Source organism: Erithacus rubecula (genome assembly GCF_903797595.1).
Source record: "Erithacus rubecula genome assembly, chromosome: 1".
In the NCBI taxonomy this organism is placed as follows: Eukaryota; Metazoa; Chordata; class Aves; order Passeriformes; family Muscicapidae; genus Erithacus; species Erithacus rubecula.
The window spans coordinates 48,094,456-48,119,535 of NC_136658.1; the positions used below are offsets into that span (position 1 = coordinate 48,094,456).

The window sequence follows — 25,080 nt, forward strand, 5'->3', positions numbered from 1 at the left end:
TCAATTTTTCATGAGAGAATCTCTCTGGCAGAGTGACTTTTTTCTTATTAACCATGACAATTAAACAAAATATACTTGCTTGTTAACTCTACTTTCAGGGAACATGTGTCATATTGTGAAAATTACAAATTCTCACTTTCAACTGACTTTTCCCTAATTAATAACCAAAGTGCTTATTATATTTTTATGACCACTAGTAATGAAGTCCATGAACTCATTACAATTGGGAAAGTTACTGCATGCCAGAAGTGCTTCATAATTATTCTAAGTTGATGAATAATTCTTATAGCCAGGTAGATCAAAGCAAATTCACTGAACTTTCAGTTAGAAATATTTTTCAATGTTATTGTTTGCAGCAGTTATACCAGAAGGCAACCAAGCTCTTTTTTGAAAGTTCACAACATCCCTTTCACCAGTCATCTTCTCTACTGTAATCCAGTAATAAATATTTCTGAGAGTTTCTTTGACTGACAAAACAAATCGTAACTACTCAGAGAAAATACTGCCTAGTATGCAAAGGCTTGCAAATATATTTAAACTGCATCAACATTTTTCATATTTTAAGCCAATTTTTAATCTTTATGCTGTCATTAAGATCATAGGGGTTTGAAAGTATTAAAAGAATAAGTATCTGACTTCAAGTAATGACCTGCAGAAATAGCACAGAGTTATGTAATCAGTACAGGTGAAGCCAGTACCTGAGAAACAAACCTCAGTAATCTGTAAAAGCCTTCTGCTCAACAGTGAAACTCTGTGGAGCTGTCCTGCAGTTAGGGAAGTGAGATGACATTCCCATCACTACTGCCTAGGATTATTTGAGTTACACTGCTTGAACTCTGATGTAGGAGCAGCAGTGTACAACTGGCCGGGCATAAGCTCACTTTGACAGTGCCTTTCTAATGTGATGGGGTGGGTGTCCAGCAACCTCTGCAATTTTCAAGGATGTTTTTATTGAAAAAATCTCATCCCATGTACAAACCCTTTGGATACTGATGATGTATTGCCAAGAAGCTTCATGAGCTCCCACTCCATGCTCTGCAGTTTCTTGACTGCAGAGCTGAAGATGCAGCAGGAGATCGACCTCTGATTTCACTGCAGCCACAGGCTATAAAATGTTCCTACTGAAGTTCTCAGAGTCCAAGGAGAGCTCATACTTCACTTTTTTTCTTTCCCTAGCAGATGGTCAGCAGAATAACCTGGACAGAGATCACAGAAGGCTGACAAGGTGAACAGCAAGGTATGCGAATGCCAATTTGCTTAAAATGGATAAAATAAATTTTCAAGCAAGTCATTTTCCTAAACAAAACAAATGCTGAGACTGTCCATTATGAAAGAGAAATGCTCTCACACAGAGCAAGAAATTTAGGAAGAAGCATTTCAGCCCATGAATTTTTAAATATTCTCATCTCCAAAACAAGGACAGGGAAAGAAGAAGAGCTTGAGTTCTTGCAAACTATACTCAGAAAGAGGAATTGAAGGATAAGGTCCTATTTCACAAATAAGTGCTAAAGTGGGATGGTAAGACAGTTAAAATTGAATTGCTAGCAGTCTGCCTCTAGGCAGCAGCACTGTGGAGCCTGCAATTTATGCTGTGAGGGAAGAGAACTGCAGAAAAACCTCATGAAATCGAGCGATTAGTCAATAAAATGGCAAGTGAATTTCAGTGTAAACAAATGTGGTGCACATGGGGAAAACAGTAATCTGAACCATGCATTCAGCCTAGCAATGAGATCTTAATGGGCTGTTTCCACTCAGAAGTGAGACTCTGAGATAACAGGAATTTTTATGAAATCATAAGCTCTGGACTGATCATCGGCATTTACTCCAGGGTTGGTAGGTCATGCACACCAGATGGCTTTCTCTTCTAACAATGTATACAAATGTCTTTCTGCAACATATTTCTGTAGCAAACATCAGATTCTAAGGCTTGGGCTGTAATTTGCTTTGTGTTTCTGCAATATAACCATAATCACATTTTAGATTAAACTGCCTTATTAGGCCTATTTTGGTAAATCCTACTATGCAGTTTATTATTTTCAATTAATATTATGGTAAATTGTTCTATAGCCATCCTCACATCCTAAAAAATAACACCGGAGCATTCAACATTCCTTCCCCTATTTTAAAAAAAGCAAAAATACCCAGGACTTACCCTTCACTAAAAAGGCTTTCCCTACTGCTTTGAAATGCTTATTCCTTAAAGAAACCGCTCCCTGGAAACCCTTCAAAGCAAAGAAACACTGCTTATTTGGTTAGACAGAGGAGTAATGCATATTTACAGAACTGTGAGACTCAAATACTGTCTGCAGCAAAGCACAAAACTGAGATCCAGTCTCAGAGCACCAACTCCACCAACATACACCAACTCCTTCTCCATTGCCCCTGTTTGGCACGAGAGAAAAAGAAAGAAATAAAAATATGTTTTTCACTAGCTTCATTCTACTGAGCCTGTCAACTCTGTTAATCTCAGCAAAGAGAAGGGTCAGAGCAGCCCAGGAGCTATTCAAAGTGTCCAAAATCAGGCTGGATGGGGCCTTGAGCAACCTGATCTCCTGGAAGATGTCAATGAACATGGCAGGGACATGATGAACTCTGAAGGTCCAATCCAAATAATTCCACAATTTCATGTTTCTGTTGAAATGAATACTTAGGCAGCAACAACCCAGGAGGGTGGTCCACATAAGCAGCCAGAGGAAGCAGAACACAGCACATCTTCCCCACTCACTCCCTGCTCTCGGGGCAGGGGATTGCCCAAAAGAATGGGAGGGAGGACACTGATAGGACCCCACTCTTCATCCCTCCTTTGTAACTCCACAGCAGCATTAGGACCACTGCTGAAGACAGGAGTAAGTACAGGAAAACTGGAATTACAGCAAAGGTTAGCAGGAAAGGTGTAGTTCATGCCATTTGCCATATTATACTTTGTCTTTTCCTGTTCCCATACAACTGTCCTCTCCTTACATAGAAAAGAAATCTTTTTCATGATAAGGTGGGTCTGTGCCATGAAAAATCTAATGAGCAGATGAAACAGCAATTCATTATCTATTTAAATATTGCAGTGGGTTAATCCAGAAAATAAAAATGGAGCATGAAGCAGATGGCCCTTTATAGTTCTCATGATTTCTTAAATATTCCCTCCCAGTGCACAGTTATTCTTGTATTTAACATGAAATGCACAGCTTTCACCATGTGCACATTATGCAACCATTCATACAACCTCATAAATGTTACATTTTACAAAGCAATTATTTTTTATGCCTTTTTTAAGGTAAAAGCTGCATCATGTCATGGCAAAATAATCTCAGATGTTTTGAAATAATTTGAGGTAGCTGCCAATAGCAAATGATAAATCCACTAAACACAAATACTTGCTCAACCTATTTCTTGGATGTATATTAATATTCTGGATTCAAGAAATAACACAGGAAAAGCTTTTTAACATTGGATTTAGGCATAATAATTCAAGTGTTCACTATCTTGCAGAACACGTGCCAGGAAAATAGGTATCTGAGCTCCTCTCTGCTTCATTAAAGCAATTACTGTTCATACTGAAATAGCAACTACACATAGGCTACTGCTGCTTTGGATTTCACAAAAATATATTCTCTGCCACTGAAAAAAATAAAATGTAAAAATCAGTGATTGTCTTTTCATTGTTTGCATTTGTGACAATCCAGTCCAAAGCTGTTCATGTTCTTTGCAAAAAACAGACTATGCAAATACCTTAAAAATACTCTTCCTCAATTCTGTGACCCGCATAAAGTGAAAAATTTCTAAAAATAATTTTTGTTATTAAAAGGCACTAATATACTAACACACCAAATGCAATTAATATACCACAAATTGCATCTGCCTGTGTGCAAAAAGCCAACATGAGTCTCATACACAAACTAATCTCAATTACAAGTAAAGCAACACTTGTATACATATTTTGCAATGGGGCACTGACCTCCAGATAAAAACCAGAATGTAACCATTATCAAGTTTTATGTTCCTTTTTTAAGCTACGATATTGGTACTAAATACCACAGCGTAATCCAATGTGCAAAGAGTGCAGCACCCAGGAATCGGCAGGAATGCCTAAACAGAGCCTGAAGAGCCTCCATGGAGAATAAGCTGAGAGAAACAAGGACAAAGTCTGAGAAAGGACCTGGGCAGAAAGCAAAGACAAAGCAGGACAGGTCAGAAGTGCTTGGTAAAGGCAGCAGGGTCATGGGCACCCAGAAGCACACTTTTTTCCAGAGCTGGAATTAACCCCAGGATTTCCAGTAAGCCAGTTTGTATGAAGCTATTGAAAAAGTCTTTCAGAGAAAGCAGCTGCTGACTGCTAAATCAGGTTTAGCAGCAAAGCTCTCAACTGCACATCACACTTTTGTTAATCCTTATGATGATCTATTTCTGTATTCAATTATTTTCTGCTTTCTTCCTAATGGATCTTCTAAAACTGCTGGAAAGTGCAGGCACAAAACTGCTGAAACAACCTTATGATGACTTCAAGTCAAGCACTCCAGAGATGCGACAGCAGGAACCTGGTTTCATCTGCCAATTTAACTTACTCCCCTCCATGCACACAAACTGTAATTTGGTCTTTAATTGTCCCATCACAGTAGTTCATGGAGGTTGGATTCAAACGGTGGGATCTGTTTGCAGACTGATGCCCAACAAATTTCTGAAGCAGCAGACTGGCTGTAAGTGACAGTTTCTGACAGGCACAGGAGGAGATATTTGGCTTTTTAGGCAGATGTTGTGCAGAGATTGAAAACCACAAAGGTCAACTGAAAACATCCCTAGGAGAGGTAAAACCACCTGACAGGCACAGCAACCAGACCATGCTGATACTTGCCCAACATTTGCAAGAAAACCTGATGCACTGGAAAGAAAGTTGTTGCAGAAGTTTAGTACCAAAGGCATATAATGACAGAAATAATAGCAAGGTGTAACAAGAAACCATTGCAGGGTTGGGGAGTACAAAGAGACATTCCACTGACTCTTCTTTTACAATTACACGTTTTTCAGATGGTATGAATCCACATGACGAGCCCCCAGGCTAAGTTGACTCCTGAAGTACCTGAAGGTTAAGTTTGAAGTAAGCAAAAGCTCTTAGAGTGTTCATAGGTCCTTCTTGCCTAATTGTGATCATCTCAAGCATAATAATTTCCCCTGTAGTTCCTCAGTGTCTCACTCCCTTAGCTCACACCAGGCAAAACATTGCTGAAGCACTGACAGAGCTCACAAACAGATCTTACTGTGACCAGGATTTTTTTTTTCTCACATGGCCAAGATTATAAAAAAATACAATAATTATAAAAAAAAATACTGAAGTAATTATGGAGAATAGGCTGAAGAAGACTATCATAACAGGTTATTATATTTAAGGGAATGCCATGCTATCAAGTGAAAAAGCAAGGAAGAGATTCTGTATGAAAAAGTAATAAGAGATCACTTAATTGGAAGCTGTGTCACAGGCACAAAAATTAAGTTTGCATGCTGCTTTTGCAAGCTTATTATGGTCTTATTACAATTTCTGTATTTACAGCAAATTTATATTAATATTTCATGCTATACTGAAGTAAGATAGATGCATTTAAACTGAAAATAATTGGTCTTCTGCTGTATTTCTATTCAGGAGTTTATATTTGTTTTTCTATTTCATATATTTAATTTGCATTTATTTTGGCTAGCATGGAATATTTTAAATGGGTATTATAAAGCCAAAGATATTCTTACAGCATGAAAGAGATTTAGAGAGGAAAATTTTGTCAGTTTAAAATTGGAGCAAGCATAATTGAATAATGAGAAGAAATTTGAACCATCTAAAAGAATTATAATTAGAGCCCAAGTCAAAGATGACAAATTTCACCATTTAGAGAGATCATGATGAAAATGGTAAATATGAGTTGTCATGCTTTAATTAAAAAGGAGTGAAAACGGCATGAAAGCATTCATTGTTAAAATGTTCTTAGCACTGTAATTATTTTTATTGATTAAAGTAATTATTAATTCATGAACAGGCTCTAGAATGTTGATACTGTAATTCACAAAATGAAGAAAGGAATATGCCATCTCATTTATTCATGAAACTCTTGTATTTCCATAAATAGATTTTTATAAATGCATGATAGCTAAAAAGAAAAAAAAAAAAAAAAGCATAGTCCAACCTGAGACAAAATCCTTAACAGATCTAAACTTACAGAGTGCAGAGCCTCACTGAGAAACCCACCCTTTGCTGTTTGCCCAGCATTAAATTACACTTTTACTCAGCTACTCACTGCATCTGAATGGCTTTTCAGCAGAACTGCCTTCAATGCATTAGTCTGGAATAATACTGATACATTACAAAAAAGGGCTCTCTGCCCTCAGATCTATCTTATTCTTCTTCCTGGAGATGTTTTGTGTCTGGGTGGTAGAAAAAAAAATTAGTGTTCGTATTTCTAAAATGTGTGGGACATTTCAGACCTATATGCACAAGCTGGTGTGGATGACAGGGATCCTCTGAAAAAAACACTGCCCTGACACACATGAGCACAGCAATTCCCACCTGTGCCAGCCTTGCTGTGCAGATTGTGTTATTGAACAACAAAGGGCAGCTTTCCTGGAAGCACCAGCCTGACAGAGTCCAAGAAGCATTTGAACAATGCTCTCAGGCACATGGTGTGATTCTTGGGACATCCTGTGCAGGGCCAGGAGTTGGACTTGATGATCCTTGTGGGTTTCTTCCAACTCAACACATTGTAATTCTGATTTTGTGAGTCTGTTCCTTGTATGGAGGGTCAAGAGCTGTAATTCCCATCCCCTGCTAATTGCAGTTCAAAAGGCCTGATTCTCAAAAGGGCAAAGTTCCAGAATTCCTGGGAACTGAGTGTGGTGGGGGATAAGAACTTTATGAGTATCTCTCTGGCATGCTGCTGGCAACAACCTACACACACCAGAGACAACAGCCATCTCAGAGAACTGTGCTCACACCTTCTAGAACAATTTCCCTGTACTAAGAACTTCAGGGCTGGCTGCTGACACCTGAGTGGGCAAAAGCAGGCACTGGGGGAGGCTCCTGCAGGTGCACAGAATGGGAATGCACAGACTGGCCAGCAGCTGGGCTGACTGGGTGACATGGGGGGCTCTGCACACAGGCAGAGGTGCTGGAAAGAGGTGTTCATAACACCCTGCAAGGCAGCCTAGGACAATGTCTAAAGCCATTTCTGCCTGGTTGCTGTACCCTTCAGACACAGTTGCAGGGCAGTGGTGTCATAAAACTGGCTTTGGGGTCTGTATTTTGTGTCATCTGACATGCTCTGAAAAGAACCTTGAAAAGAAAAGATCCTGGACAGGATCTGCTGTACTCAGCCAGTGTGACTTCAGATGTATTCCAGAGGTTGTTCCTCCCCTTTGTTGACAGCCTGCAATGATTAAACTCTTTCTTTTTACATTTATTATTACTATTATTATTTATATTTATTGCTATTTCTTTTAACTCTGTGTCTTTTTAATGCCACCCTTGTGATTAATAGCACATTGCTTTCTTTCTCCTCTCCCACCCATCCCTGCTCCAACTTTCCACTCATTTATCATTTCTGAGCTCTGGGGTGGGGGATACTGCTGCATCTGCAGCCTATTACCCCATCAGCCCTCCTTGATGTGGTCAGCACTGAGTGCCAATCCCTCCATCCCTCTCTACACAGACAATCCTGATTCAGGACAGCATCTCAAGTAAGCTCATGGACAAGCCTTTGCACCTCATGTCTCACCAGCAAGTCCCCATTCTGGTGGAGGGAAGCCTTGATGATGGCCCCAGTGAGGAAAACAGACTGATGCTGATACAAAGGTGTCCCACACTGCAGTGCAGGTCTCTGACAGCCTCTCTTACAGACACACACCAGCTCTGTGCATTTTACCCAAATAGAACAGCCAAAACAGGCAGGAACTCACTGCTTTAGCAAAAAAAAAAAAGAAAAAATGTATTATTCATTGAAAAAATGACAGTCTTCTGAGGCACAATATCCCTGTTGATACTGGGACACTGGGATGATGTGGAATGAGGTGAATCCACATATACCCAGTATCCTGTGAAGAGGCAGCACCAGACAGAGAGCAGCTGAAACAAATGGGCAGAGTTGGGAGATTTGCATCCTGGTCCTTCTCCTGACTCTGCCTCACCTCTACCTCTTCTTTGATCTTTGCTTTTCCGGACGGCCAGTATCAGCTTGTCTGTGGATCAGCACATCTCTTGGGCACCCTGTGCAAATACATTTCAGAAAAGACTACTCATTGATATTAAGAGGACAGTTAAAGGACTGCACTGGGGAAATGTCAGCAGAGTACTGCCAGCAGTTGCTTTGTCAAGCCAGCAATAAATAACTGCAGTGAAAAGCCAACTCACGTGTTTTTCTCCAGCAGCCATGACACGCCTATGCAACACACAATTATCCAAAGCAGCAGCACACACAAGGCTACTGTAAGCCCTAGAACATAGTACATGTTCAGCATTTCAGGAGCCTGAGTTATGGCCTCTTCCTCAGACTCTTGCTCTGCAGGAGAAGAGAAAACAACACACATTACTGTGCTCTGTGCTACAAATAATCCCACAAGTGGCCTCATTCCCAAAAGAGCGAAATTCTGAAATTACTGGGAACTGGGCATGGTGGGAAGTGAGCAATCTCTCCTCCTATCCAGACATGACTACAAGCATCTCTGTGGCACACTGGTGGCAGTAGAGATAGCAGTTATCCTCAGAGAGCTGCTCCTGTTTCTTTCTCAACACTGTCTGCAGCACTGCTGGTCTCTGCAAACCAAAACTGCCTGCACCTCCTTTCCAGCAACCAAGGGCCCTCTCTGCTCCAGTGACTGGCAGGGTGCTCTCCCTGTCCTGACTCAGGAGCAGCTGGCTCCTCTGCACATCCCTCACACACTCCAGAAGCACCACCAACAGTCACACTCATCCCACCACAGCTATCACTCTGCTGGCTGAAAACCCATCACAAGCAGAAGTGCCTGCAGAATCTCTTCTGGGTTGTCATTCTTGCCTTGAAGCTGGGCTTTGCATGAGGTGAATACAAATTGAGTACACACCTGTTCCTGACATCTGGACTCACATCTGCACAAAGCAGCTCTGACCAGTAATTGTACAACTGTGGCAGCAGCTGGGACTCATCTAGGAGCTCATCTGGTAGCAGACACTGTGCTGGACCATCTCTGTGGCTCTGCAGCCCATGCAAGGTGTAGAATCAAGTGTCCCTGCAGTGAGGCTCTGACCAATCCCTTCCTGCTGCCCAGGCTACAGGAAGCTAAAAGGTCAGCTCCCTGGGTCCTAACAGTTAACAGAGTGAGTTATACTCAGTTTTCTCCAAGTCTTTCAAGACTTCTTTTGGAACTTCAAGTGCCTGCTGGAAATCATTCCCTGTTTTAGCCTTATATGAGGACATTAACAGAAATTATTAAGTTACATTTCAGACAAGTGACATGGGAAAGGAAATCTTGCTCTGTGAAGTCAGTAGAGATTCACAGATACTCACCCGTGTGATAAAAGCCAGGAACCAGCACAGGATCCTCCTGAGGAGGTGGAAAAGCCCTCTCTCTGGCCACATCTACAACCAAACACCCATGAGATGTACCCATTACATGTGCTGCTCTCCACTGTCATACCTGAATATAGAAAGTGGTGATGGCACACAGCAGGAGGCTGGCTAACCATTGTCAAGTGGTTTGCCAGGTTTCTGTCTCCACTCTGTCACTCCCCACCCCTCTGCTTGTCAGGAACCCCTCATCCCCTCCCCAAAGCAGCTGCAGCCCCCACATCTCCTTGTAGTGTGTTTGCCCCATGGAGCCCTTCTGGCTCACCCAGCCTCTGCCTGGGGCTGGGTGCAGGTCTCTGCCTGCCCACCTGCTCCCTGCCCTCCAACTGGAGCAGTCTGTGTGTCCTGGGCTTGCAGGAGCACCAGAAAGAGGAGGAGGCACTGGGTGAGCACCATGCCCCCCATCCTCACAGCATGTTGCTGCTGCTGGTGCAGCATTGCCCCAGCTGGCATGGAACACGGCAGAGGGGCTCTGTGACCTCACAGCCTCCACCAGGGCTGCCCAAGGTGCTTCCACTGTCCCTGAATTCCTCAGTCTGCCCACTGATGAATTTCCTCTTTCTGCATGAGCAAGGAAGGAGCAGAAGTGGAGAAGGGTGGCCCTATTTTGGGAGGCAGCACTGTGCATGGGAGTACAGAGCCACGCAGGTCTTCTCAGAAATCTGTATCAAAAGCTCCCTATAAAGACTACATAAAAGAGCCAACTGCAACTGCCTTTTGACTATTTTTGTCAGACAACATTCTATCAAGAAACTAGATTTTCCCATCTCCTTTTGCTACAGTTTCATTACTATTAAAGACACTATTTCCTACCTCTGCAACTGTCCTAAAATCAGCGTGCCACCCCTAAGCTTTTCCCTAGTGAGCCAGGCTTATCCCCTTCCCCTTGAAATCTAATTTACAGCTGTCTCAACAAGCCATGCTAACTCCTGAGCAGAGAACCCTCTCCCCTTTGAGACAGGTGCACCCCACTGCAGCCACCAGGCCTGAAAGCTGACCTGTGACCAAAACCCTCAAAATTCTGCTGGTAACACCAGGCTCTGAGCCAGGTATTCACCTGTGTGGTTTTACTGTTAAACACATTAAATAACAGGGAGTGTTATAACAGGAAACCCTGGATGCAGGTACAGACTGAGGAATGAGAGGCTGGAGAGAGTGGAAAGAGACTGCTCTGCTCTGTGCTGCTGTGATCTCACCCTCAAGTCTATGTGCAGTTTAGGGCACCACAATAGAAGAAATAAAGCTATTAGAAAGCATCCAAAGGAGGGCTACAAAGATGGTGAAAGGTCTAGGGGAGTGCTGGAGGAGTGGCAGTGATCTGACCAGTGACAGGACCTGAGGGAACGGCCTGAAGCTCTGTCAGGAGAGGTTTTGGTTGGATATTAGGAAAAGTTTCTTTACCCAGAGTGTGATCAGGCACTGGAACAGGGTCCTTAGGGAAGTGGCCATGACACCAAGCCTGACAGAGCTGAAGAAGTGTGTGGACAATACCCTTGGGCACATGGTATAATTCTTAGGATTGGATTATTATTGTGGATCACTTCCAAGTCAGGAGATTCTAGTATTACTCTTGGTAGGGGGTTAAAAAATATAGCTGTGGTGATATTTAAGGTCATGGGCTCTCAAGTGGTGTCTGATGTGAGGAGAGTGGGTTTGTATAAAGATCCATCAGTTGTGAGCCAGATGGATACCAATCCTGCAACAGGATATGACTGTAAGCAGGATGTCAAAGAGATTTTAATTATGCAACAACTTAAATTTAAATAAGAAAAAAAAAAAGGAGTGGGGAAGAAGCTCATTTTGGAGATGTCAAGAATACTTTGTGTGACAGATTGCTAGATTCTTTTGTTTAGGAAGCTAGACGAGGGACATAAGTGAGAAATAGAGGGAGCACAGCAGCTACTTATTTGTTTTTAATACTCACAATTTTTCTTGCAGATTAGCTTTTCATCATGCTGGAGTGCTCAAGCAAAGAGCTAGAGGGGTGTTGGGTATGGCACACCATGCCCAAATCACTTGTGATTATCTAACTCCTTCCATAACACAAGCACCCCAAACACAAATTGGGAAGAGAGTAAAAGCTTGGTGATTTTTGAGTTTGTCACTGTATTTTAAGAATTCTTCTGCCAATGCACTTCTCTGACATAAGACTGTAACTACAAGCCATAAAACACTGTGAATGGATAAGAAATGCAATCACTGCTCCCTGTTCACGAGCACACAATAACTTGGCAAACTGGCATTTGGGGCACTGGAAACAGAAATGGAAAATACCCCACTAAATGGTAAATAGAATACCTGATCACTTAAGGAAGATATCCTTACTGTGCATATTCATTTAGGTACTGCAGCTACACCTCTGTACTTGTAGTGAGTCAGGCACATATCACACACTGTCAGGGTCCACAGCACACTACCCAGACTACTACTACTAATTCTGATAAAATAAGGAGTTTCAAAGAGTGTTAAAAGGAGTGAACTACAAGAAACAGATGGCCTCTAATGGATCATATCTGCAAAGATAATGCTTGAACTCCTGCAAAGTGTACTGCAAAAAGTCAGTGATTGCCAAGAAGCCACCTGATGCCCAATGTGATGCTATCATGCAAACAAATGGAAGACACAGTAATCCCAACACCCAACCTTTGTCACTTCCTAAGGCTAACAATCTTACAGTCATGTAACTTTGACTTTCTCTATAAGGTTTGCATTAAAAAAGACACATAGAACATGAATAAGTCCTGTGATCCTCAAGTTCCAGCAACACTATGGGAATAATCTCTTGTCATGTGAAATAGACACTTAGGAAATCCTGCAGAGCCCGTTTCATTGAGGACCATTCATATAGCTGAGTAAAATCCTGCTTAGCAAGCTCTTGGGAATCCTGGATGCTTTGGATCAGCATTCCCCAGAAGGATGGACACCAGAGAGACTTCTAAAGCTACAACTGCCAGCCCTGAGCAAGAAATTCCACACTGAAAGTTGCTTCATGACAAACAGGACATACAAAATCACCTCCAAAAGCTTATTTAGCCCTCCTAAGTTTCTGTAGACATAATGATGAAGAATAGAGACAGACATTTCTTCACATATGTTTTTACAGGAAATTATGACACAGCCTTAGTAAATGGATATGATTAATCATTTATAGAAACATTCTCAATTCTGACAGCACAGGAAAAGAAAACAGCACAAGTAAAGTTAGGATTCTCACATCTTTTCCACACCATGAAAAAGACTACCACAAACAAGACTCGCAGACAAGGCTGCTCCGTCTGCAAAGGAAGATGGGAAATTGCTTCTGCTAAAACTGAAGAAAGTAAGAAAAGCTAGAAATAGTCAGCATTTGGGCTACAACCAGTTTTCAGAGACATTACTGCAAGGGAGATCTGCACATCAGCATTACTGAGAGGGAGAAGACTAAGCAGACAGAAGAGAGAATGGCCAGAACTTCTTGCCACTCATGGCTCTGGCTGTCAGATGAGAAAATCTCACTCTTTACTGCCTACCCTGCATTGCTGCTATTTATAGTCACTTTGCTTTGCATTGGAATTTTTTTAACACTGTTTTTAACTACTGGTACTATAATACCCATCACTGTATCTATTTCTTCTGGACAAAATTTTATCTGGGTAACTCATCCAAAGAGATACAAACTTTGAGGAAAGAAAAAGTAATTTTAAGATGAAATGCTTATGCACCACTCATTATTCTAAAAGTGTTGGCAGCTATTTGAGTTTGCATCTAGGATAAACACTCAATTGTCTACAGTTTCACAAAAAGGAAGAAAACTATAAAGGAAGTATGGCTTTCTATTTTGAATTGAATTGCCCCATAAACAGAAAATATTGTTCTATTTGTTCTCTGTCCAACATGTCATTTTTGCAGACTTTTGTTTTAGTTGAAAATATAATCTCATGTGACATTTATATTACAGATTTTAAAGACAGGTACCTGCTAGGCTTTGAATCTCTTCCATGAGAACAGGAGGTAAATAAATACCAAGTCTTTAAAACTCCATCTACTAACTTTTCATTGTCACACTGGAAAACATCAGTGAATAAAGTATTCTTCAAAGAAGATGATAGATCATTACATTTGAAACATCCCAAACAATTTCCTCAATCATACATTATAATGTGTATTGCTGGAGTTCAGTGACATCCACACCAAATAGAAATGTTTAATAATTTGTAGAAACATTCTCACTTTGACAGTGCAGGAGAAGAAAGGGTCATCAGCAAGGCTGGATTCTTCTCTTTTGAAAAAACATAATTGGAAATGCACATTTTTCCATAAGCCTAAGCATACCCTGGATAAGATATCCTTACCATCAGCATGCACTCAAGCAGCTTCATAGGCTGCCAGGAACACTCCAAACCATCCTTCCATGGACTTGGTGTGCACAGGAGACAGCAGGACATGCTGCTGGAAATAGTGTGCTCCTGCCATCGTGGTTAGGACCAGTTTGGGCACAGCCACCACATACCAACAAAGCACTTTTTCAATTGTTATTTTGGCATGGTGTAATAAAAATGATCTTAAGCAAGGAGGACTTTATGAGTGTGAGTATCCCATCTCTCTTCTTCCAGCTCTATCAAGAGTTACTCAACCTGTGACAAGTAGGAGAGGTTACCCTTACATAGCCCTAACTCACTGGATAACTCATTATATTTGAAAAGTGAAGGGCACTTATTTTGCAAAATTAATTAAATCTCTCAAGAAAGAGGTGCTACTAGGACTCCAAAGTCTTTGGAAGTCAGAAGCCTTCACTTCGGCATGAACCCTCTCATTGGAACAGAAATCAGGCTCATAGTCTTTCAAGGACAGAAACATGAAGCAAATTGAATGATCTTACAGAATTAAATACTGTGATGAAAAGCTGTTGAAAATAAAGCAAGTAGATGCTGTAATCACAGACCTGCAAGCATGAGATAGCAGTAAGTTAGTCTTTGTATCTTACTTCTACAATACATATAAACCCCAAACCATTTCCTTCTAAACTGCAAAAGCAGATTCCCCTATAGATAGAGATGCTAAAAAAACACCTTCTACTGCAACAGAAGCAAATTTTATAAACACCAAATTATAAATGCACCAGCATTTAATTTGGCATTGAAATATGATTAAGCTTCCTGATTGAAATTAAACAGGAAAAAAGAACTGCAGTCTTGCAGGTCTTCACTGATAAAAACCAAGGAAACCTCAGAGCACCTTCTGAACACAAAAATATTTCCTCCTCATCTCCTCCCTTGCTTAATTACTAAAATTCTGAGGTACAAACTGTACAACAGACACAGTGCAAAATAAAACTCTTCTTCCATATATTATCAGAACAAGAAACCTCATCTCTTTCCAACAGTATGAGCTATTTTTCACAGTTACTAATTATTAGGTAGGATAAGGAAGAATTCAGGAAAAAAGGACAAAAAAGTCCAGAGTGGCTTAGTGCTGAAACTGCAAATGAAAAAGTATCTCTCATTAATTCCTTCTCCCAGTTCTACCAGCAAAAAACCACATACCAATTATTTTAAAGCATAACAGTCATGTTGTGCATCAATTCAAGTTCCATAGCATTTATATGCATCAAAACCAAATCTGCAAACAGTGTGGCAAAACATACACTTGCAAGTCTCAGCAGGCAATCACAAGGCTAAAGGGACGTGCAAATATAGTCCAGCTCACAATCTACTGGTCTTTTGATGAGAATAAAGGCCAGGATCAACCAAAAGATGACAAGTGAAAAAGTTTAAAAAAATTTAAAAAAAAATCTCTCTGTGTCTTTCAAAATTTTGGTATTGATTTCTTTGATGGAAAACTCAAAACTAGCAGGAACAACACATTTCATTGTTAACTGATAACAAGAGGGTTGATGTAGTCATGCTTATGGACAATGTTGAGTGCTTATATGTGTCATTTTACACAGAGGAACATCCAGATTATTAATTTAAACACATTTATAATGCATCTTCCTTTTCATAGGATCCTTTTAGAAGCTTGAAAACTATTGCAGCAAAAAAACACATAGACTTACCATAATTTAGGGTTGTTTAGTAAACCATGCATCTATTGTAAATCCTATAGAGCTCAAACACAATCTCAATAAATAGTCACTGAAGAGATTTAATTTATAGACCTCAAAGACCCTCGGTTATCACATTCATCACAGACTTACTAGCAAGCCTACTACATTGTATTTAAATAGCAGAGACAAAATAGCAATGGAAAGGAAATAAACTACTGGTTCTTTTGTCCTAAATATTGTTGGTTTATATGTTTGATATACAGTTTACAGTAGAATTTATTTGGAACAAAACTGCAGGTTTTGCACTACAATGTAAAAAGCTAAACAAAACAAGACCAAGCCAAGCAAAATCTCCAGCCTCATGGAGACCTTGTTAAATTTGCAACTAAAACTCACTTTTAAAGCAGAAAGGACCAAGTTCAGGCTGTGTCCCTTCAAGCACATTTAAGTATGTGGCCAGAGGTGCTGTTCCACAGAACCCTTGCATCACTAGAGATAATTCTGTACGTGCCTTTGATGGCTTCTGCTTGCTGTACTTACCTGAGCAAATTCCAAGCACAGCTGCAAATGGCAGGGGAGCCTTTGTGTGTTTGGTTTTCTGTTTCCAAAATAAGACCACAAGACATAAGGTAAAGAGCTTAGAAAAAGAGATATTCTCATTGATTGATGTGTAATTCACTGCACGTTCCTTGCTCAGCAGGAGCATTGCATTTTTGTCTCCAAACACAAGGAAATGCCAGAAGCAGCCAAGATCCTTTCAAACAATGTCATCTCCACCACTCAAAAAATACTTGTACTTCCTTCTTTGTTGCTACAAAATGGAGAGAAATTACATTTATCAAAACCCAAGTAGGGTGTATATTAATAAGGGAAAAATAAGCAAGTGGATTCTGGACCTTGAAACTTCTGAACTCCATCTGCACCCTCATTCACTTCCCAGTGTGCACCCCAAGTGGAAAATGAGTGCACTGGTAACATGTTCTTTAGGACTGCAGTATGTGGTTGTGAGAAAGGAAGGAGCAGTAAAGTGAAGCAGAGAATTCTGGTTCTATATTTACAGCTTTCTAAGTTTTTCCTCACTATACTTACTGTTTGCTGGTAAGTTTTCTGTGAAGTTCAAGCAGAAAAATTGAAAATCTGAGAAAAAGAAACCCCACTGCATTCAACAGTGTATCAGACAGTGGCAACACCTTCATCACAGATGCATTCCTGGTGAAAGAAAAGGCTGTACTCTGTACTAATTTTTCTGCCTGAAGACTAACAAGTGGACCAAAACAGGGAAATACCCCTCCAGCTTGCTGTACCAGGAACATTTTCTTTAGAAGAATGAACTAAACTATTCCCATTAACTGACTCATTCAACAATGCATGATTTTGGAAAAGTGCTTAAAAATAAAATCATTGCACAATACCAAGGGAATAATTTTTGTTTTCATCCAATTTCAAATGCAAATGTAACTTAGTGAAAGGCCTATGTTAAAAGCTGATCACGGGATTTTGGAAGCCCTCTGAGCTGTTTCTGAACCACCTTTCTGCTCACTCCCTAAAAAGCCAAACACGAGCAGATTGCTTGTCCAAGTAACTCACAAGCTGACACTTAACAGGTAAGATTCTTCCCTTCTTTCCAGTTTTGAAACTACCTCCTACAAAAATTACCACAATTTCTAACATCTTAGGACAGAGAGTTATATTGTCTACTTACAAAGAATGTTTTTAGGAAGAAATTAAATTCACAAACCAGTGAAGAGTTCATGAAAATTAAAGAGCCCATGAAGATAAACCAAAAAATATTGTGAAAAATTCCAAATTGATACTTGGGTAAGCAACAGGGCTGGTAAAGTGAATCCCAAATACACTAAGCTTGAGACATGGTAGGCTGGTGAAGAAGAACTTGAGATGAGGAATGCTGGCTTAGCCTCACCTTTACCTTACTCTGGAGCCTTTGCTGAAGTCAGCATGCCTTGTGCAGAGAGACACACCAGCATTTCTGCATTTTCATTGCCATTGCCTTCCCTACACCAGGGTCTGACATTTTTTTTTAAACAATTATGATTATCTCTTAGCAAGACATACCTAGTGGAGGTTGAAGTCACATGATTTCTTGAGCAAGTGCAGCAAATAAAATCCTACAGTGAAATTCCATCTTTATTGAACCTGTTATTCCCAAGATTGCAGAAGTTATGAAAACATGCTCTGTATCCCCACAGTAACTTGAAAAAAGCAATTTAATTACTTCCATCCTACATAATGAAGTTTTATCCTTACCTTTGCATCAAATCCAGATGTATCCTTCATTTTCATTTGCTATGTTGATGGACTTACTTCACCTGGAAGTCCCTTTTGTCTTCTTAAGAAGTATGAACTAAGAGCTCTTCCCCTAAAAAGTTTTTTGATTGATGAGCAGATGCTTAGCTCCTAATGATATTTCTGAGGTTAGTCTACTCTAAATGAAACAGATTAGCTAATTTTTAGCCACTGAAGAATCATCTTAAATAAAGGTCACAGAACATCTCACTATGCAATTAATAAAGATTTAGCTAGTAATTCCTTGATCAAATATTAGTATTTTTGATTGGTCCCAGAAGAAATATCCTTTTTTAATGCAAACCTGGCACATGAATCAGAGCCACAGCTGCTGCCTGATATAATCAGTGTACAATATTCTAATCCCATGAACTCTGACTCAGCAAGCATCTGCTTTGCAAATAAACTTTATTAAACAACATTTTTTCTTCAGAATTTTGTCAGCCAGAGTTTAAAAGGAAACAAATCTCAAACCCTTTTGCTGATGCACTTTGAAGTCAAGTACTGTATTTTACCTTTTTTCCAGAAGATATTCCCTGGGAATTTAAATGATTATGACACGGAGTTAGATTGTTTAATTATTAAAGAGGATGCTGCTAAGTGTTTTTTACTGACAGTTTATTCAAGCTACAGTTAGGGGATTTGTTGGGTCCACAAAGCTTGATGTGCAAATTTTAATTGCTAGTATTTTACTATACCAACAGCTCCTTGGGTAGTAAGGAATTAAGTAAATTTATAACATCCATGTTTAAGTTTGTACATTGATTACCTGTCTGCTTCTAAACATACACCAAAAGACATAAATAGTGGAGGTCTAGAGCTACCATTCTCTCCTACTACCTTGCTATTAAATTCACAATTTTGTGATTGCAAATTTCCCATGCAGTTTATAGACTGAGATCTTTTCTACCACTGACAGAAAAAATTTTCAGCTGCAGATTCTATCAGAAATGAACAATATTAGCACCAAAACACATGGACCTTTCAGAAGAGGCAGAATGCCAGTTTCTTCTCATCTTTTTGCCTTAATGCTTTCAGAAGTGCAATCACTTGAATGCAAACAAGCAGTAAGATTATTCTACATAGCTGAAGATGAGCCAGAAAGAAGGAACATCACAGTACCATCATCTTGTAAAAAAGGGAAATGCACAGAATTGTAGAAATGGTGACATAGAAATTTGTAACTCTGAAGTCCACCTAGCTCTCTACTCAAACCAAGACTACTACCAACATTGTACCATTAGGTCACCTAGAGTTTTATCAAGCCAAGTCTTGAAAACCCTTCAAGATGACCTGTCCCAGCATCACATGATCCACCTACTCAATTTCTTTTTCTAATGTGCAGCCTAAACCTCCTCAGACACCATCTGCTGCTGCCACTTCTTATATTCTCCATCACTACTTACAAGACCTTGCCATATCTGTAAGTGCTTCCCAAGGCATTTCTTCACCATTGGAATAGCCCAGTTCCTTCAACATCACTCACAAAGGATGTGAATTCTAGCCCCTGCTCATTGCAGTAGCCCTCCTTCAACACCTGTCCAGTTGCTCAACATCCTCACAACTCCCAAGTCTTATGTGCAGCCTCCCAGAGAGCCTCACAAAAGCTCCTCTCAACCTGTTGATCTCATTCTTTTGTACCCACCAGTGAAGAGCTGCTGAGGAGAGATGGTGTAAGGATGTAATTAAAAATAAAAGGAGGCTTAGCACAGCACACACCTTCACACAGCACCAACAGGTGCAGGTGCACAGGTAAAATTAAATACAGTATACAGGGATGCATGCTCCATTGCTCCACCATGAGGAATATTCCTCCTTTATGTGTTGGCTTTTATGGCTAAGGGTTTGCTGTGCTGTCTTTACCAATCATAACAGGACTTGGTATGTGATGGCTGACTATTTCAGGGGGGGATTAATTCCCCCTGGAAAAATCTCTCTTACTCAAGTGAAAGTTGAGGGAATCTTGAGCTCAGATTCACTGTGTCTGTGTCAGAGCTCTACAGTGCAGGTGTCTACAAATGAATGAGCCATTTGGGGTGGATACACACAGCCAAACATTTTCACAATCTTTTTTTGCTCTTAAACCAATAAAAGAATCATTTTCAAAACAATGTTACATTACATCCTCTAAGTTATTGACAGATTTGAAGATAAATGACTATAAAATAAAACAGCTTAAAGACAAATTAGTCCTATAATTGGTTAACTATTGCTCTTTACCCAACACGTATTAAGAACATTCTATCTGCATTCAATCATTATGGATTCATTAAAAGTAATTGCCACATTGATACAGTCTAAAGCTATTTTCTAGAAGGAAACAAACATAAACAAACCTCCACTGTAATATTCCATCTTTCTCCAAGTGTTAAACATTGAAATAAACCCTCTGTATTTAAAACTAAATGCTAGAATTAGCATAAGCAACTACAATTGAGGTAACAGCATAAGAAATATTATTTCCTATTATTTCAAATAATTGCTAATAAGCTCAGAGTACTACTGTCCTAGTTGAATACAAAGATGCGATTAGCTAGTACAGAAATAAAATAGCTAATTTCAGAGGAGGAAAGCTTACAGAAGTCTGCTTTAGTGCCATGGGAATGACAAATCTCGCAGTCCTAGGACTGACATTTTTAGCTTAATTAAGTATTACATTCTCATTTTCCAAAAGCTACTTGTACACTCCAAATCAGCTCCCAGTTATATGCCATGCCAGTTTTACTGATTCTTGACTTTCCAGGGTTTAACCCCAGCCAGTAACCAGTAAGTACCATGCAGCTGCTGACTCACCCATCTCATCTTCCATGGGGTGTGGATTGTAAGACCATTTTAGTAATTGAAATAAAATTGTTATTACTGTTGACCACATCCACTGGGACATTCATCTTGCCAATTTATTCCTAAAAACTGGATCTCCCCTTCAGTCTCTTGACCTTGCTTTGCTTTAGGGCAAAACTGGCTTTCTGAGAGATTTGGATTATTTTCTTCCCCTTCTCCAAACTCCTCTGCTACCTCACGTGATGATGCCATCACTGTATAGAGTTTTCCCCAGCTTCACCCTGTTCCAGCGCAGCCTGGATCAGTCCATGGCAGATGGCAGGGCTGGGAATGTTGATTCCCAGTGTACTGGACACCCTAACAAGTGAAAGCAAACTGTGTCCTGCACTCTGCCACCAAAGGGATTGAGAAAAATCCATTGGTGATATCAGCTGTGCTTTACCACTTGGCTGCCTTTGCCTCAAGTTCCTATTGAAGGGAGTGGGACATACTTTAAATTGGTGGAATTAAATACTTGCCCCTATTATCCCACACACTCTGCCACTCTTGACTATCCAGTCTCAGGCCAGATCTCTGGGTGGCATTCTTAAATAGTTGTTTAACTTTAAATAAGACCTGGAACCAATTCAGAAGATACAGCAAAAGGAACGTGCTGGTTTGAACATCTCAAGAATATTCAAAATTATGAAGAGCTATTGTTATTATCCTAGAGGAGAAGAAGAGAAAGAGAAGTGTCTCTGCCATGATTTGGCTCTCAAAGGAGGAAAGGTAAAAAACTTATTTATAGTTTCCTGGAGTATGGATATGACTGCAATGCTGAGTAAAAATGCCAGTTTAGTTTATCAACCAGCAATTCTATCACATCATAAGCCAGTGTTTGTTACAAAGTACAACGTGATAACCTTAGTACAGTTCCCACAGGTATTAAACAACACAACAGGGAACATGTACTGCAAGTAAGGGATTACATAATGCAACTTTAAGAGCAGCCACATCAACTTTGGGAGCAAAGAAATCATTGTGAGCAGTGACTATTAAATACAATGAATGATTGTAATAAATTTGTTCTTACATGTTCTAGGCAAATTGTTTTTAACTCAACTCACTGAGCTCCATGTTGGGATCAAAAGTACTGTCTTGGCTTAACCCAGCTGGCAACTAAATACCACACAGACACTCAGCCACAGCCTGCACAACCCTCATGGGATGGAGGGGAAAATCAGAAAAAAGTAAAGCCTGTGGGTTGAGACAAGAGTAGTTTAATAATTGAAATAAAATCAATTATAATAATAGAATGAAAAGAGAGGTTTATAAAAATAGGGTGAAATAAACCCCAAGCAGAACATGTGATGCTGAGCACAGTTTCCCCACCACCCAGCCCATCCCCAAGCAGCCATCAGTCAACTTCCAGCCAACTCTCCCAGTTTATATACAGAGTGTAGCATTCCATGGTATGGAATGGCCCTTTGGACAGTTCAGGTCAGTTTCTCTTTGCTGTGCTCCCTCCCAGCTTCTGCACCTCCATGCTGGCAGAGCATGGGAAACTGGAAAGTCCTTGACTCAGGGTAAGCATTACCTAGGCACAGCTAAAGCTTCAGTGTGTTATCAACATTATTCTCATATTGAATCCAAAACACAGCATTGCACCAACTACAAGGAAGAAACTTAACTCCATTCCAGTCACAGCCAGGAAAGTCTCCATTATTACCTTTAATCTACTACACACTCAAAAACTCCTGTGCTTCTATAATTATTAATAACAATTTATTAGCTGTAGCTTTAGGCCTCATTTAATGATATCCAACTAGAAGGTCAGAATCCAGGTCCTGTCAACATCCTCACTGAGGATTTAAATTTCATACAGGCAGAGGTGTAAGTGCTATAGAAATCCTCACACTCTTGGAATGGCAACACAAAACAGGACATCATCACAGGGTTCCCAAAACATTGCCCTCATGGGGGAACAGAAGGAGCAGTAGGAAAGAGTGCCTTGAAAATCCCTAGTCTTCCTTCAGCCAAGGAGGAATGAAACAGCAGGTACTGTGGGAATCAATGTGACTGCCCTGGAGATTTGTGTTTCAGCATGTAGCCCTAAAATAATGGAGAAGATGCAGATATAGCAGGGTAAAGAAGTGTCCAAGGAGTATGTGGACAGCAAAAGAGAGGGGAAGCAAGAGTTCTCTGACCATCAAAAGAACAAGTGGAACAGGTAGAAAGGGAAGATGAATATAAACATTGGATACTCATGAATAACATGAAAATGATAAAGAATAACCATATGCTGACAGGGAAGAAAAGTAAACAGGGAATCACAAGGTAGGGGTGGGTATCTGGGAAGTGAGATTAAAGAAAACAATGACAAATCCAGGCAAGAAAGTAACACTGAAGTCTCAACATTTTATTTATTTTAGATTTATGTGTTTTGATATTCATTTGCTGAAGGCAAGATTTCCTTTTTCCTTGCCTTTTTGAAGACCAACAGATCACTTCACTAGACTACCTCTAGCCCTGTACAGCAAGGCAGTGACTTGGGGTGTACAGACATCCCCTGAACACTCTTCCTCAACAGCAAAGCAGAGGGAAGGAGGGAGGGGAGATGACCTTTCTTCTGAGGAACTGAGCAAGAAGGACCTACCTTACAGAGACTGCAGTATCTGCAAAGAGAAAGTCACAGGGCAGGCTGGGGATGCTGCAGCTTCACATAGACTTCCCAGACCTCAGAAAGTCAGATGGAAGGAAAATTCCTCAGTATCTGAGGAGTCAGTGCAGCATTTGGTGCTATTTAAAGCCCTTAAACTGCCTAGAAGCAAACACCTTTTAAACAGATAAACGGGTTTTAAATCAACAAAATGCTGTATACTTTCTTTTCATTCCATCTTATTTATCTACTTTGGGTTTTCTGGATTTAAGAAGTTACTTATTCTAGCTTTGACTCAGATAAGATCATTCTTGAGTTCAAAAGCTTTTTGTCTTCTTCAGAGAGCTTATTACAGGATAAAGATCTATGTACACCTACCTCAAAGGTCTGACTCAAAGATTTATTCACAGAGCAAATGAGGAAAGCAGGAAAAAGCCTTCATGTGCAGAAGACCTTGTTTTGCCATGAACAGGCTCACATTTAGGATCTTCCAGAAATTAACTCTGCTATTCTGTGACCTTGCCAAAGCAGGCTACTGCATAAATATGCACAAGGACACGTGAACATTCTTGGAGGGCAGGAGAGCTGGAAATTAACCTCACTACAATCTAGAAATTCATGGGAGACTGTCTGAGCTGAAGACAGAGCAGGGCAGAAAAGAATGGAATTGTCCAGTGCAATTAGTTCCATCCCATGGCTTCCCCTCCCAGGAAATGTTTGCAGTTTCCAACAGCTGTGTAGGGAAACAGGGCTCAAGCCTGACTAATTGGCTGCTCTTGAAAATAGCAGATAGTGGCTGTAAGAGGCAAGAAATGGCAGCAGCTGGGACAGGAGGATCTCTTCCCTGTGATTTGGGTACAATTCACAGTACAGTAAGTCTGACTAGGTTCATGGTTACTGATGAGATTTTGATTCACAGAATCAATAGTGACCTAATGCAGAGGGATCCAGTATGGAGGATTTCACAGAAACCTCAGGTACCTTCTGTGTTAAGCAAAAGGAAAAAAAATCAGATGTAGATGGTGTCTGAATGATATGCTGTAAGTGAGGGGAAACTGTAGGTATAAATATCAGTGTGAAATACAGAGATCACATTTAAGGCAGAGGTAGAACACCACCTACAGTACTAGACTCATCACACTCTGGTTTGCTGGAAACAGAGTGAAGTCCAGTACCTTTTCTTCAAATTAAATCACTCATGAGAAAAGGATGAGTTGGAAGCTGATTTTGACTGAATTAGCCTGCCAACTCATGGCATGTGTCATGTACCTTGATTCTCTTGCCTCTGGAATTCCCTGAAGATGCTCCAAGACAAGTCAGAATGACTTTGAAATGAGGCCTTTGCAGTCAGGGATCACTTGCATGAGAGAAAACAACCAGAGCCCAAGCCTGTGAAGTGGAAGGGTCTGTAATTACTCAAACAAAAATTGAAGAGGGGACATATTTTCCTTTAGAGACAGATGATAACACAGGTCATGCTACACTTAGGTCAACACATATTAAAATCTTGATCCTTCACTTCACAATAGATGTGCACTTTAATCAAAGTTTCCCACTTTTTCTCCCATGTTGACAACTAAAAAAGCTTAAACTGATAGAGAAAGTGATATCTTGCTTTCTTAAAAACACAGGCTTCCATGAGCAACCAAGCAGTTATTTCCAATCCCAGACCTCCATCTCCCTAGGTTTCCCCAGCATCTTTTCTTCCAGAACTGTGTGCTCTAAATTGTATTTGCTACAATTATGAGATTGTCACTGGAGCAAAT

General features: G+C 40.3%; 1 protein-coding gene and 1 long non-coding RNA gene across 3 annotated transcripts in view; one reads left to right on the top strand and one right to left on the bottom strand.

Annotated features, from left to right (window-relative positions):
- HS6ST3 (heparan sulfate 6-O-sulfotransferase 3) overlaps positions 1–25,080 on the bottom strand; it is a 268,609-nt gene that overhangs the window by 118,949 nt on the left and 124,580 nt on the right. The gene's annotated exons all lie outside the window — the stretch shown is intronic.
- On the top strand, positions 10,078–11,599 carry LOC306802642. The gene is made up of 3 exons (XR_013774419.1): positions 10,078–10,214; positions 10,528–10,615; positions 11,505–11,599. It is a non-coding gene; the product is annotated as an uncharacterized lncRNA (long non-coding RNA).